The sequence below is a fragment of the Neomonachus schauinslandi genome, chromosome 5 (genome assembly GCF_002201575.2).
Source record: "Neomonachus schauinslandi chromosome 5, ASM220157v2, whole genome shotgun sequence".
NCBI lineage: Eukaryota > Metazoa > Chordata > Mammalia > Carnivora > Phocidae > Neomonachus > Neomonachus schauinslandi.
The window spans coordinates 172,850,608-172,864,142 of NC_058407.1; the positions used below are offsets into that span (position 1 = coordinate 172,850,608).

At 45.9% G+C, this 13,535-nt stretch overlaps 1 protein-coding gene across 1 annotated transcript in view; it reads left to right on the forward strand.

The window, feature by feature from the left end:
• The window catches only part of RADIL (Rap associating with DIL domain), a 57,228-nt gene that overhangs the window by 12,283 nt on the left and 31,410 nt on the right, over window positions 1-13,535 (forward strand).

Here is a 13,535-nt window from a genome sequence, read left to right on the forward strand (position 1 = left end):
GTCTCATAAAGAGACAAGTACAACTCTGTTAGAAACTCTTCAGACAGTGGATGGCCTCATGGCAGACATCCAGTACAGAACTTACTAATATCCCAGCTCTCCCTTGCAAATCCTGTTCCTGTTCCCAAGAATTCAGTAAGACAGACTGAACTGATAAAAACAGCCTCAAGAGTCCATAAACTGTATCTGCCAACTCAACTTGTCGTCTTCAAGTGCTAAAGGAGGAGAGTGAAGGGTACCAAACTAGATTTGACTAAACTAGATTTAGCCTTATTTGGTAACTTCCCTTACTTGGCTAATCTTGATCAGAAGTCCAGGTTACTATATGATGCTAGAAGTACTATCATAAATGCGTCAGCAGCAGTTATAGTAACTATTTTAAAGGACGACTGCCCATGGAGAGAAAAACGAGAAAAAAAACCCTCCGGCTATATTTGTACCCATGCATGACATCTGGACTGGATTTATGTTTGATGCGTTGTTGGGAAAATTTGCAATACAAACTGGTATCAGAATTCCTTATACTGATGATGCACTTTATGTATATTTTTATTAGAAAGTAGAACTAATTTTAAGGATGCATTTTAGTTTTTTTCCTGAAGAGTTTTCTTCATTATTAATTGTCAAACTGGATGCCATTGTGTAGTGTGTACCAAACGTCAGAAAAAGCATAAAAATCCATCTACCTCGGTCCCCATGAGGTAGCTGTAATCCTTTAAAATGAAGTGTCAGCTCATAGGGTATATATTTGACATTGAAACAGTGATTAGTAAGTCTTTGGTTTTGTCGGGACGCAATCAAGAAATAATATGTTGGTTTTATCTGTGGAATTGTTTTAGAGTGCATACAATCAGCAATCAAACAGCAAATACTGTGTCAGAACTAACAAACCTCCATATTCTCTTGTCCTTAAGGATTTGTCCTAAAACAAAAAAGCTTTTTGCCTCCCCTCCCTTCTTTATGTTTGTATGTAGATTCATTAAAAAAACCTCAGAATGCTAGTGTATTCTTAACCATTATGTGAAACCCACAATCCTGTGGCCACATGGTACAAAACACTAGATTTTGGTTCCATGGCTAATATTTCACTTCACTGAACGTAATGAATTGGGATACAGTTATTGGTCTTGGATGGCTGTTGGAGCTATACATATGAGAAATTTGTATGCTCCACAGAGTATCTGCTTATGGTAAAGTTAATTTCCAATTTAAACATGTCAGCAAAAAGGCATTTTCCCCAAAATATTTAAACCAATTTTTATTTTTAAAGGACTTGCTAAAATTTATCAGTAAATTTTATATGTAGAAACATACAAAATAGTTTCTAGGAAGCACTTGATAACTAGGCAGCTTCCTGTTTTTGTTTTACCCTACAAGAGATTAGGAATGCCTTCCTTTAAATTAAAAAAAAAAAAAAAGACCACTCATAGCTAAGTGGTAGGGTGTCCCCGTTGAGGACACATGAATGGCAGCAGATGTAGATGAATGGAAACTTAGTCTGTCTTGATTTGGACACAGCGAGCCTGACAGGTTTTCCAATTAGCCTGGTCCTGATTCCTGCCCTCCTCCAACTGTGTTCCTTTCTACCACGTGTGCATTTTTCATGTGAAACTATAACTTCTTAAACCCTTTCCCTATCCTTCTAGATTAACTTTCCAAAGTTGGAATATAGTCTTCTTCCTTTTAGGCTCTGCAGTAATTGAGGCTTTATTTTCACCCCTACTTTGTGATGTCAAGTGCACAGTATTCCTGTTGCCCACATCTTTGCCCTGTGCAGTCACCTTGCCCTTCCGGTGCAGTAAGTCGGGTGAAGTGTGCACTGGAGCTGTGCATTTCAGATAACTGTGGGGTCCGGCTGGAGTTGCCAGGCACAAATGTAGTCTTGTCATTCTATTTACACATTGGGGGGAAAATTAGTTTATTAAGTGTTTCATGTAACTATACTTGTTTAACCAAGCTGGGAACTTGGAGCTTTCTAGTTTTCATTAACTGAATATCAGACTAGTTTTTTCACAGGATGTACATAGTGTCTCGTGGCTGGAGTTGGCTTTGTTTTATAAAACCTGTACACCTTGTATTTTTCAAGCGCTATTTTGAAAACATGATGTATTTCTCCATTGAAAACAAAACAATAAAAATAAAGAAGCAAGCAAAGGGGTTTAAATCTGACAATAAGGGTTCAGATGCTCGGGATGCCTGGGTGGCTCAGTCGGTTAAGTGTCTGCCTTAGGCTCAGGTCATGATCCCGGAGTCCTGGGATCGAGCCCCATGTCGGGCTCCCTGTTCAAAAGGGAGTCTGCTTCTCCCTCTCCCTCTGCCCATCCCCCTGCTCCATTTCTCTCTCTCAAATAAATAAATTTTTTTGATGCTCTTATATTGTTGCAGAGGAGGATAAAGACGCTGATGAAATCTTCATTAAGTCTAGAATTCATGTTATAATGTTAGGGGAACATGTGAAAAGGCTAAAACTTCAATAAGGTAAAAAATGGAGTAAAAATAATTTTAATCAAAAGAAGGCAGGAAAAAGGGAGGCAAAAAAAGGGAGGGGGAGGAGCATAGGGAAAAACAGGGAAAAAGAAAATACAGTCTAAGATGGTGGAAAAGAAACCAAATATATGTCACTGTATATAACAAATGGACCAGACTTCCTGACTAAAGAGTGTCAGATTCCACGGAAAAACTGAGTGCAGCTGTGTGCTGTTTATGAGAGACACATCCAAAACCTAAGATATAAAAGAATGGAAGAAATACATGCTAAGGAAAAGAGACTGTTAGAGTGACAGTATCATCCAGGCAGATTTCATAGCAGAAATAACAACTAGGGACAAGAGTGACCACTGCTCTTAACAATAGAATGAATAATGTACCATGAAAATGGAACAATTTAGAACTTATTTTCACCTAATAAATTAGCCTCAACATAAAGTACCATAACAAGCGAGGATTAGCAGAATTGCCAGTGTCATTGTCATAGAAGATTTTAAAGCAGCTCTAATTTAAAGCAGATTAATTGATATCAAGCAGACCAAAAAAAAAAAAAAAAGGTTTTTGAGTACAACAGAGGTTGGCAAGCTTTTTCTATAATGGGCTAGATAGTAAATGTTTTCAGCTTCGTGAGGCCATACGGTCTCTGTCTCAACTACTTAACTCTGCCTTTGTGGAATGCAGGCAGCCAGAGATGATATGTAAGCAGATGGCCAGGGCTGGATTTGTTAACCCCCCCACCCCTCCCCCGCGGCTGGCGTTTGTCATCCCTGATCTCTTGGATATTTATTATAGTACCTTCCACCCAACAAGTGGAAAGTGTATATCATTCTCAAATAAGCACTGGGCATGTGCAAAAACTAGCCTCCTGCTTGATCAGAAAGTAAGACTCAGCATATTGCAGAATATCTGATTCATAGAGCATATTCTTTGATTACAAAACAGGTTTTATTTTATTCAGTAACAAATAGCGTAGAGAAGAATTTCCTGAAAAAGGCACCCACACACAAAAATGGCTCAAACCATTAAAGGCTGATGAACAGAATCTCTTAATTGTATTAAATAATGAACAGTGAAAAGTGAAAAACAAGCTCAAGCAGGGAGATTTTAGAATACATAAAACTAACAAATGATTACTATCTGGAATATATCAAGGATGCCAAAAACAATCTGGTTAAGAAGATCAAACTACCCAATAAAACATGGGCAAAAGAAGTGCACAGGTGTCTCAGAAGAGCGGCTAGGAATAGACAGTAAGCACAGAAAGATGCCCCATCTCATTAGCAGTGAGGAAACACAAATTAAGAGCACAGACATTTGTCTTACAGAATGTCAGTCTAACAACATCTGGGCTTGTGAGGAGGGGGAGCCTTGGGAGCTCTAGCCCAGGGTCTTTGAAAGCAGGAAGTGTCTCGCTCGGGAGACAGTTTGGACTTACCTAGCACCATTGGCCTGCTCGCGCATACCTCTGCCACCGGGCTGTGGGACGTTGATGTGCTTCATTTTACTGGTCTCCTGAACCCTCAAGGTGCCAGTCTGTGGGCCCCCTCTGCGGCTGCATCCAGAAGTCTATACCCCTCCAGTTTTCCTCCAGTGTGCATGTAAATATCATCATTTTCTACATATGCCATGGTGTCAGAAGAGTTGGGAAGCACTCTCCTAGAGACTCTGTCCCATGGGTCACCAGGAGAAGAGTACGGGAGTGTTGGTAGCAGCATTTGGTGATAGCTTAAAGCTTGAAATAACCCACAAACCCATAAATGGGGGAATGGGTAGATAGTGGTGTCTTCATGCAATGAACAGTGTAGAGCTGTGTGGTTAAGTGAACTACAGCTACGTGCGTCAATGTAGATGTATCTCACAATATTGAGGAAGAAAGAAAATTGCAGAAAAGTGGGGTACAAGCAAAGTAGAGCAGTATAACTTAGGGTTACAAAAATGTGTGATCTAACCATAATTTAAGGGAATGTTAATCACAGAATCCGGAGTAGTGCTTCCCTTTGGTGAGATGAGAGGTAGGGAGAGGACAGGGAGGTATAGTTTTGAGAACACAGTGAGCCTAGAAATGTTCTACCTTTTTCAGGTTAGGTGGTGGATGAAGCAGTGTTCATTTTATTATTAGTCTAAGTTATAAATGCTTTCATATGTGTGAACTATTTTCTGGTCAAAAAACCAATACCACAGTGGTATCTTAGAAGCGTCTGTGTCAGTTAGGAACTACATTTGGCCAGGTGACCAGTGGAGCCCAGGACAGGTTTCTTTTCTTTCACGTTACGGCAGCGGTAGGTTCAGGGCCAGCAGGTGGCTTTGCAGGTCATCAGGGCCCCACAGCCCTTCCACGTTCAGCCCCACCGTTCTAGTTCATGCCTGCAGTCTGGAAGGTCCCCTCTAGTGCAGGATGATTATGGGGCCCCTGCCGTCACATCCATGTTTAAGGCAGGAAGAGGGAGCCAGGTAGAGATGTCCCTGCCAACCGTATCCTCCTTCCATGGAACTTTCTTAGAAGTCCCAACGGGAACATGCCCTCCTCGCTCACTGACAGGACCTTTGTCGCCTGGCCATGCCTATCTGCAAGACACACTGGAAAAGGTAGTTTTAGTGAGCTGGGCGCATTACCTCGCCGTTCCTCAGCATGCTGCTGTTAGGAAGGAGGAGAGAATGGGTCCTGACCAGCAGCGATGGCCGTCTCCAACACAGCACTCAGGTATTTAGAAGTTCAAACACTTCCAAGTAATTCAGGGATCAAGAAAGACTTTAACGTGAACCAGAACTTGTGGGATGCAGCTGATGTGGGATTTGGAAGGAGGGGCATAGCTTTTTTTTTATTTTTTAAGATTTTATTAGAGTGTGAGCATGAGTCGGGGGAGGGGCAGAGGTAGAGAGAGAATCTCAAGCAGACTCCGACACGGGGCTCAGTCTCCTGACCCTGAGATCATGACTTGAGCCGAAACCAAGAGTCGGACGCTTAATGAACTGAGCCACCCACCCAGGCACCCCAAGGAGGGCCATTGCTTTAAATGCTTTTACTAAATAAAGCCTGAACACTGGTGAGCTACCTGCCTACTGGATTAGGTAAAAATATATGTCTAATAAATTCAGTGAGAGAAGAAAATAAACAATGTAGAGCAGAAAGCAAACAGAAAACATGCAGGGGAGAGGATCAATGAAATGAAAAGTGGGTTCTTTGAAAAGACTAGTAGTCAAAACTGGAAGACTGATGAGGAAAACGAAGACGGCGCATAGCAGCGGTCTCAGATGTGAAAGGGGTGCAGCTCCAGCTGCTCTAGGGGGTTTTGAAAAGGATCTTACGGATAGCTTTTTGCCAGCGAATTTGAAGACTTAGATGAAATAGACAATCTTCTAGAAAAAGATGGCCTACCGAAGCTCTCTCAAGAAAGACTGAACGCTTGACAGTCTCCCCGAGAGAGAGAGTGAGCAGTTCGGACACACGCCCAAACCCACCCCGGCCGTGCAAACACTGGACCGGAAGTCTGTACAGGCCAGTTCTTCCTCATACTCAAGGACAGGATTATTCCAATACTGCACCTCCGACTGTTCCAGAGGACAGAAGAGAAGCAGCGTTTTATGGAGCCGGAACCAGGGAAGGGAAGGACGAGAGAGTGGGGAGGGTGTCTGGTGGACGCTCCGACTCGGCGAGCCCGGGCCTTCGATTTCTCGCAGCACCACTGTTCTCATTCCTGGAACTGGCCAAAGCTTTCAGGACCAAAGTAGCTTCAGAAACTCCCACCTCTGGGTTCTTTTTGTTCAGATGTTGGCCTGACAGCTTCTTTCTCGGTTGTTTATGCCCCACATGGCCAGCGGGAATGCTGTCCTTGTCCAAAGTCAGCTGTATTTTGGAGAACAGACACCTCTCTAAATGCTAACAATACAGTCATGTTTAATTTCACATAAATTTGTTCACGTGATAGAAACTTTTTTCTCACCATGGAATTCTCTCTCGCATCAGTGCCTCTGCCATTCTGTTTCCTCCCGATTTCATGGTAATGACCTGGTGTGGACACGTATCAGTGTTCTCTTGCCATATAATAAAGTACCCCACGCATAGCAGCCTTTCCTTAGCTCACAGATCAGCAGGCTGGCATGACTGGAATCTCAGGGTATCACCAGGTCGAATCCGAGGTGTCATCCAGGCCGAGCTCTTGTCAGGAGGCTCCTCCTTACTGTGGGCAGAGTTCAGTTCCTCACCGTTATAGGGCTGAGCTTCCCATTTCCCTGCCGGCTGTTGTCTTGGGGCTGCTCCCACCTGCTTTCCACCTGCCCCCCCTTCAGGTCAGCAGGATTGCACCAGCCCTCCCCCGTTCTTCAGATCTTTGACTTCCTTTCAGCTTTTAAAGGCTCATGTGCTTGGGTTAGGCCTGCCTGGAGAATCTCCCTTTAGATGAACCCAGAGTGAACTGATGATCAGTTACACCTGCAAAAGCCTCTTTTGCCATAAAGCAGAGCCTGGCTGGGGGCAGGATGGCTGCCCCATGTACAGGTCCCTTCACACTCAGGGGAGGTGATTATACAAGGGCAGGGGTCCCTGGGGGTCATCTTAGGTCTGGCTAGAGCTGTATCCGTAGCAATGGCAAAATGCTTCAGCCGTCCCCAGGCCCCACAGCCTCATGCCGTTATGTATCCGTTCAAGTCCCAGTGCTTGTCATGCACATAGTGTGAGTCAGGGGCGGAGCAGGTGCCCGAGTACATCCACTAAGTGCAGGCCTCCCCACCTGCGGGCCTGTGGGACCAGAGGCTCCCGGCATGCAGTGGCCGGCCAGGTGCAGGACAAGAGTCACGGCGTGCTGCGTCAGAAAGAGGGCCGTGGACGGCGAGAAGGAGCTGCTGGTCCAGGCAGTGTTTGAAACCCAGCCCGGCAAACTGCAGCTGGAGTCCGTGGTTAAATTTCAAGGCCTGGGAACACACTGCCTGCCGTCCTCTGGGCTCTGAGCCATCCTTTGTTTTCCCTGAAAATGGGACTCCTCTGCAGCCCAGCGAGTGGCTTCCTCAGCCTGCTGCCTGTCAGGAGCCTCTGTCGTGCCAGGCTCCTTCCGCCCTAGTCTGAGCTGCTTGTTCTGGAGAATCCGGAGGCCGTGCTGGGCGTGGATTCCTGGGGCATACACTGTCACACAAGCCACACCCACGGACGACGCTTCTGACATGGCCCTTCTCTGCTTCCAGCTTCTGCTGAGATGTGAGGGTGCTCGTTCGTAAGCTTCTCCAGCGCCCCTGGTTGGATGAAGAGAACCGATGAGGAACACCCTTAGTCTCTTGCAAGGGTCTTTGTGTGGCCCAGCGCTCTGACCTCCAGATCCTTCCGAGGCGCCAAGAGAGGGTTGAGCAGGACACTGAGCCTCGTCTCTGTGCCACACTCCCCCACAGCGGGTTCTGACTCTTGGCCTCTTGTCATGTGGAGAGGCTGAGCATTTGCAGTCATGCAGTCGGGCTCCCTTTTCATTCTCCATTCTTCCATTTCTCCCCTCTTTGCCTCTCAAGACAGGTAGCAGAGCCTAGGTGGCTTCTGCTGAGCAGTCTGTTCAGGCCCTTCAGTTACAGGTCCTGCTTCTGCACGACCAGGTCCCTTCCTGGGTTTCCAGGAACCCACATGTCCTTGTGAGCCTCCGCGGCAGCTCCCTGAAAGTCTAGATTCCCGGGACACGCTGCTCACAGCAGTTTCTGCTTCCTCGGAGACAGTTTAGGGAAGTGCTCCTCTGTTTCTTGGAGTCCCTACCAGCAGCGTCTTTCCTGCCCACGTTTCTATGAATAGCCTGCTGAAGGCTGTCGGGACTCCATCTACCATGCTCCTCGAATTCTTCCGACCCTGGAGTACCTGCCCCATTGTAGGTATTGGTTACAGCAGTGCCTTACTTCCTGGCACGCAAATCCACTGTCATCCCCGTAACAAATAACCACACATCTAGTGGCTTAAAACAACACCCTTTTAGTGTCTCACAGTGTCAGTGGGTGGGGAGTCTGGCATGGGGTAGCTGGACCCTCTGCTCACCTGGCAGCTGCGGACCCTCAAGCCCACAGGTTATCGGCAGCATGCAGTTCCTTAGGGTTGTAGGACTGGGGTCTCCGTCTAGCCTCTGCCTTTCCTCCTGCTGCTGCTAGCTGTCAACCAGAGGCCCCTCCCAGCCCCGCAGTGGAGCACCCCCTTGTTCAAATCCTTCTCACAGGTCAAGTCTCTGATTTCTGTGACTGGCCGAGAAAACTCCCTGCTCTGATGGCACTCACGTGATTAGGTCGGGCCCCCTGGATTGTCTCTGTAACTTAAGATCAACCCCATCGGTACTTTAATTACATCTGCAGAATCTCTTGGCCCTTGAACACAATGATGGGAGTAATCCCAGGAGGCGGAGATGATGGGAGTCATCTTAGAATTCTGCCTCCCTCGGTGGCCTTCTGTAGTTTCTCTGCCCTTGGGCAATCCTGTGCAGCCCCTACTCAAGCAGGCACATGCGTGGGCTTTGGGTCAAAGTTTGTTGTTTTAGCAATGGGATCACATACTTGGTTTTCCTGCCAGACCCCCCTGCATCTTTTTTTTTTTTTTTTAAGCTTTTATTTATTTGTCAGAGAGAGAGAAACTCCCTCCACTACTATTACAGTTCTCATTCATTCACTTTAGGAATTATGGAATACTCCATGGTGTGGATGGAGCGCTATGTATGTTTTGGGATCATTAAGAACAATTTTGTAGGCTGCCTGGGTGGCTCAGTCGTTAAGCGTCTGCCTTCGGCTCAGGTCATGATCCCAGGATCCTGGGATTGAGCCCCGCATGGGGCTCCCTGCTCGGCAGGAAGCCTGCTTCTCCCTCTCCCACTCCCCCTGCTTGTGTTCCCTCTCTCTCTGTGTCTCTCTCTGTCAAATAAATAAATAAAATCTTAAAAAAATTTTTTTTTGCAATACAGGAATATGTATTACTTACCACTAAAATAAAAAGGACTATTAAACTGGACACAATGCGCATGGGAATTAAAATTGCTTAAGACCCTGTATGTCTAAAAAGATCCTTATCCTGCTTAATACTCGATTAATAGTTTATCTGGGTGTAGAGTTTTAGAATGAAAACACGTTCTTCCTAGAATTTTGAAGTTGGCCCATTTCTCGTAGCTTCCAGCGCCCCTCGGAGAAGCTGCTAGACGCTGTGTTTCCTCCCCCCTCGTGTCTCCTTCTGAAAGCACCTAATTTCTTTATGCTGCTCCCTCCCCAGCCTTGCCCTGAAGAGTCGCCTGTGCCTTGGGAGGGTGTGTTTGCTCCTGGGGGGAGAGTCTTACCTTTTTACTTAAAAAAAATTATGGTTGTAACTATTATTTATATATATCCATTTGCATATCTTGACCCTTCATGCATTTTTTAACCTCTCTTGTGTGTTGGACTTTGATGGGCCATTTTAATCTAAAAACTCATGATCTTCAGTTCTGGAAAGATACGTTACTCTCTTGATGATTTCTTCTGGCTCTTCTGTTATTCAGGTTCTGGATCTGTTCTTCTGATTTTTTTTTTTGTCTCCTAGTTTCTCATCTTTGTCTTCTTGCTCTACTTTCAAAGCAACAGCCCCCACTGTTTCTTCCAACCTGCGGTGAGCGGTGAGCGGTGAGCGTGGGGAGCTTATTCCACAGCAGTGGTGCGTGTTGCGGGGGGAGATGCAGAGTGGTGGGTGGGGGTGGCCCTTCTCTGGGGGCAGGATTCCCAATGAGAGATGGGACTGCTCCGCTCTGATAGGAAGAACTGCTTCTGAGGCTGGACCCAGGGGACGCCCTCCTGCTGGGGTTGGAGCGGAAAGCGGCCCCTGGGTCAGTCGCGTCTGTCTGTGCTAGCTGTCACGTGTCATCCTGTCCTCTGAGAGAGGGCTTAGCGCCATCTTGTCATCTTGGGAGAACCAGATAGGGCCTTGGGTCCAGCTAAATAAAATTCTTGCTTCTGCCACACCGCTGTTTCTGTGTCACAGTTCTGGAATGCTCTGTTTCCGTATGTGACTGACTGACAAATGGCTTGAGCATTTTTTCTACTCAGTTACCCATTATCTTAATTGGGTTATTAGTTCCTTCTAAAGAGGGGATGTTGTTTCCCGACTGAGACTCGAATTAATGTGAGAGGGTCCAGGTTTTACCATGGAAATAATTCTCGTCAGTGCTTTAAAATGCAGTTTCTCGGGGACGGGGTGCGGGGATGGGGTAACTGGGGGACAGGCTTTAAGGAGGGCACATGATGTAATGAGCACTGGCTGTTGTATATGCAACACCATATGAATGTACGAATTGTATGAATGTATGAATTACTGAACTCTATCTCTGAAGCTAACGCTGCATTATATGTTAATTGAATTTAAATAAAATTAAATTTTTTAAAAAAGGCAATTTCTTTCCACTTAAAAAATGACATTTCGGGGCGCCTGGGTGGCTCAGTCGGTTAAGTGGCTGCCTTCGGCTCAGGTCATGATCCCAGGGTTCTGGGATCGAGCTCCGCGTCGGGCTCCCTGCTCGGCGGGGAGTCTGCTTCTCCCTCTCCCTCTGCCTGCCTCTCTGCCTACTTGTTCTCTCTATCTCTCTGTCAAATAAATAAATGAAATCTTTAAAAAAAAATGACATTTCTATTGTTGAAAATTTGGAAAATAGGGGAAGTATAAAGAAGAGAATAAAAATCACCTAAAATGCCCCCTCCTATCATTCCAGTCTCTTAGTGTTGTATTTACTTTCTTACACAATTTAAATAGACACAGTTAAATGTCCTCCATTTTTTTGAACTTTTATTTATTTGCTCATATTATGAACATAATTTTTAATGCCAGTGAATGAGCATATCTGCCATATTCCTATTGGATTTTAAGAATAGTTCCCATTTTTTCTTTGTGAATAATGCTTATATAAACATGCTTGTACATAAATGTTTGATTCCTTTCTGATTATTTCTGTAGGACAGCAACCTAAAAGTGGAGTTCCTCTGTGGAAGGATGGCGATGTCTCTAGATGCTGATATGTCTCTATCTAGTGGTGGTATGTAGCTTAAGAGCTATTTTTAGAACTGGGCGTGGATCAGTGCCACTTTCCGTTCCCACCAGCAGTTTCTGAGAACATCCATCTCCGGACCCTCACCATCGCACGATTCTGTCATGTAAAATTGTCCGCTAGTTTGACAGGGGAACACGATTTCTCACTGCTGCAGTTTGTGTTCCTGGAGGATTTGTGAGGTTGAATGGTTTTTACAGTGTTTGCGAAGTGTTTATATTTCTCATTCAGTACCCATGTGCTTGATTTTGAGATACTTCAAGCGCCAGAAAGCAGACACAGGGTGATGAATGAATGATTTGTGTACCTAAGACCCAGCTGAAGGACTAGGCTGCAGCAGACAGAATCCCAGGGGGGACAGTGTTCCCTTGGAAGTTTTCCTGGACACTCAACCCCTCCCGGCAGCATCCCGTTTTCAGAACCACTGGTGTAGACTAGGCTGGTGTAGACCGTTACCGAGAGCGGACTCTGCGCCGTGTTCCTGGCTTCTGGTGTCCCCAATGTCTCCTGCAGGCCCCTCCGCCAGCCAGGCTGTGTCCTCTGTGCCCCGGAGAGGCAAGGCAGTGCAGCTGTGAGGCGGGGGTGGGGTGTGTGTAGCTGCGTGTGCGGGAGAGGGCGAGCGCTGGGCTCCGTGGAAACCCTACAGAGCGAGCACTGCACACCTGAGCTGTGCCCGGAGCGCAGGCGCGGCCCCGCTTGCTGGTCGCCTGCTCCATCTGCACCGGGTCGCCGTGACTCCGCCCTCGCCTTTCCCCGCACACAGGTGCCACGTCCTGATTTTCTCACGCCCGCCTTCTCGCTTTTAAGTGACACCAGCCTTGTGTTTTGTCCTACACGGTAGTTTCATTTCACCTGTTTTGAGTGTGTGGGTCTTTGGGAAGAGGATTTGTTGAGACCCTTCCTCAGATGTTCCTGGTGTCCTGAGCTCCTTGCTGTGTCTGCTGAGAGGATCGCGGGGTTTGGGCTCTTAGTCTATGGATTTGGTGTATTACAGTTATTGATTTTTGTATGTTAAATCTACCTTGTGTGCCTGGGATAAGTCCCACTTGGTGGTGATGTGTCATCCTTTTTATCTGTTGCTGGATTTGGTTTGCCAGTGTCTTATTAGAGACTTCTTCGTCTCCGTTCATAAGGGAGGCAAGTCGGTGGTTTTCCTGTGATGGCTTTCTTCTTTCTTTTATTGGACTTCACAAACCTGTGCACTGGATTCTTGGGTCGGCCCTGGAAGATTCTCAGCTGTTTTCTTTTCAAATATCACCTTCGCCCCATTCTTATTCCTCTCTTCTTGGAGCTGTCTTTAAACACGTGTCAGACCTTCTCTCTCTGTCTTCCATATCTTGTAACCCCTCTTGTAGAATTTCTCTTTCTTTTGGTCTCTCTGCACCACTGCCTCGATAATTTCTTTTGACTGGTCTTTTAGTTCACCCATTCTCTTTTCTGTCGGGTCTGATATGTTGCACTGAAGTTGTAGTTTCTGTTACTGTATTTTTCATTTCTAGAGGTTCTAACTGGTTATTTTTCAAACCTGGCGTTGCTGTTTATAATTGATTGTTCTCTACAGATTTCAAAGTGTGTTTTATTTCTTTAAACAGGCTGAGTGTAGGAGCACCTGAGTGGCTCAGTCGGTTAAGTGTGTGCCTTTGGCTCAGGTCATGATCCCAAAGTCCTGGGGTCGAGCCCCGCATGGAGTCCCACATCGGGTTCCTTGCTCAGCAAGGAGTCTGCTTCTCCCTCCCCCTCTCCCTCTGCTCCTACCCCTGCTCATGCTGTCTCTCTCACTTGCTCACTCTCTCAAATAAATAAATAAAATCTTAAAAAAAATAAAAAAATAAACAGGGTATGTATAGTTTTATATCTTGTGTATGGTAGTCTCAACATCTGAGCTCCTTTTCTTGGAAGGAAACTTTTCACCGAAATATAGCATACAAACAGAAAAGTGCACAGATTATAAGTGTGCAGCTCAGTGAATTTTCAAAAAGTGAGTGTACCGTGAAGCAAGTATGCAGATCAAGAGATAGGACATTACCAGGACTCTAGTGGGTCCCT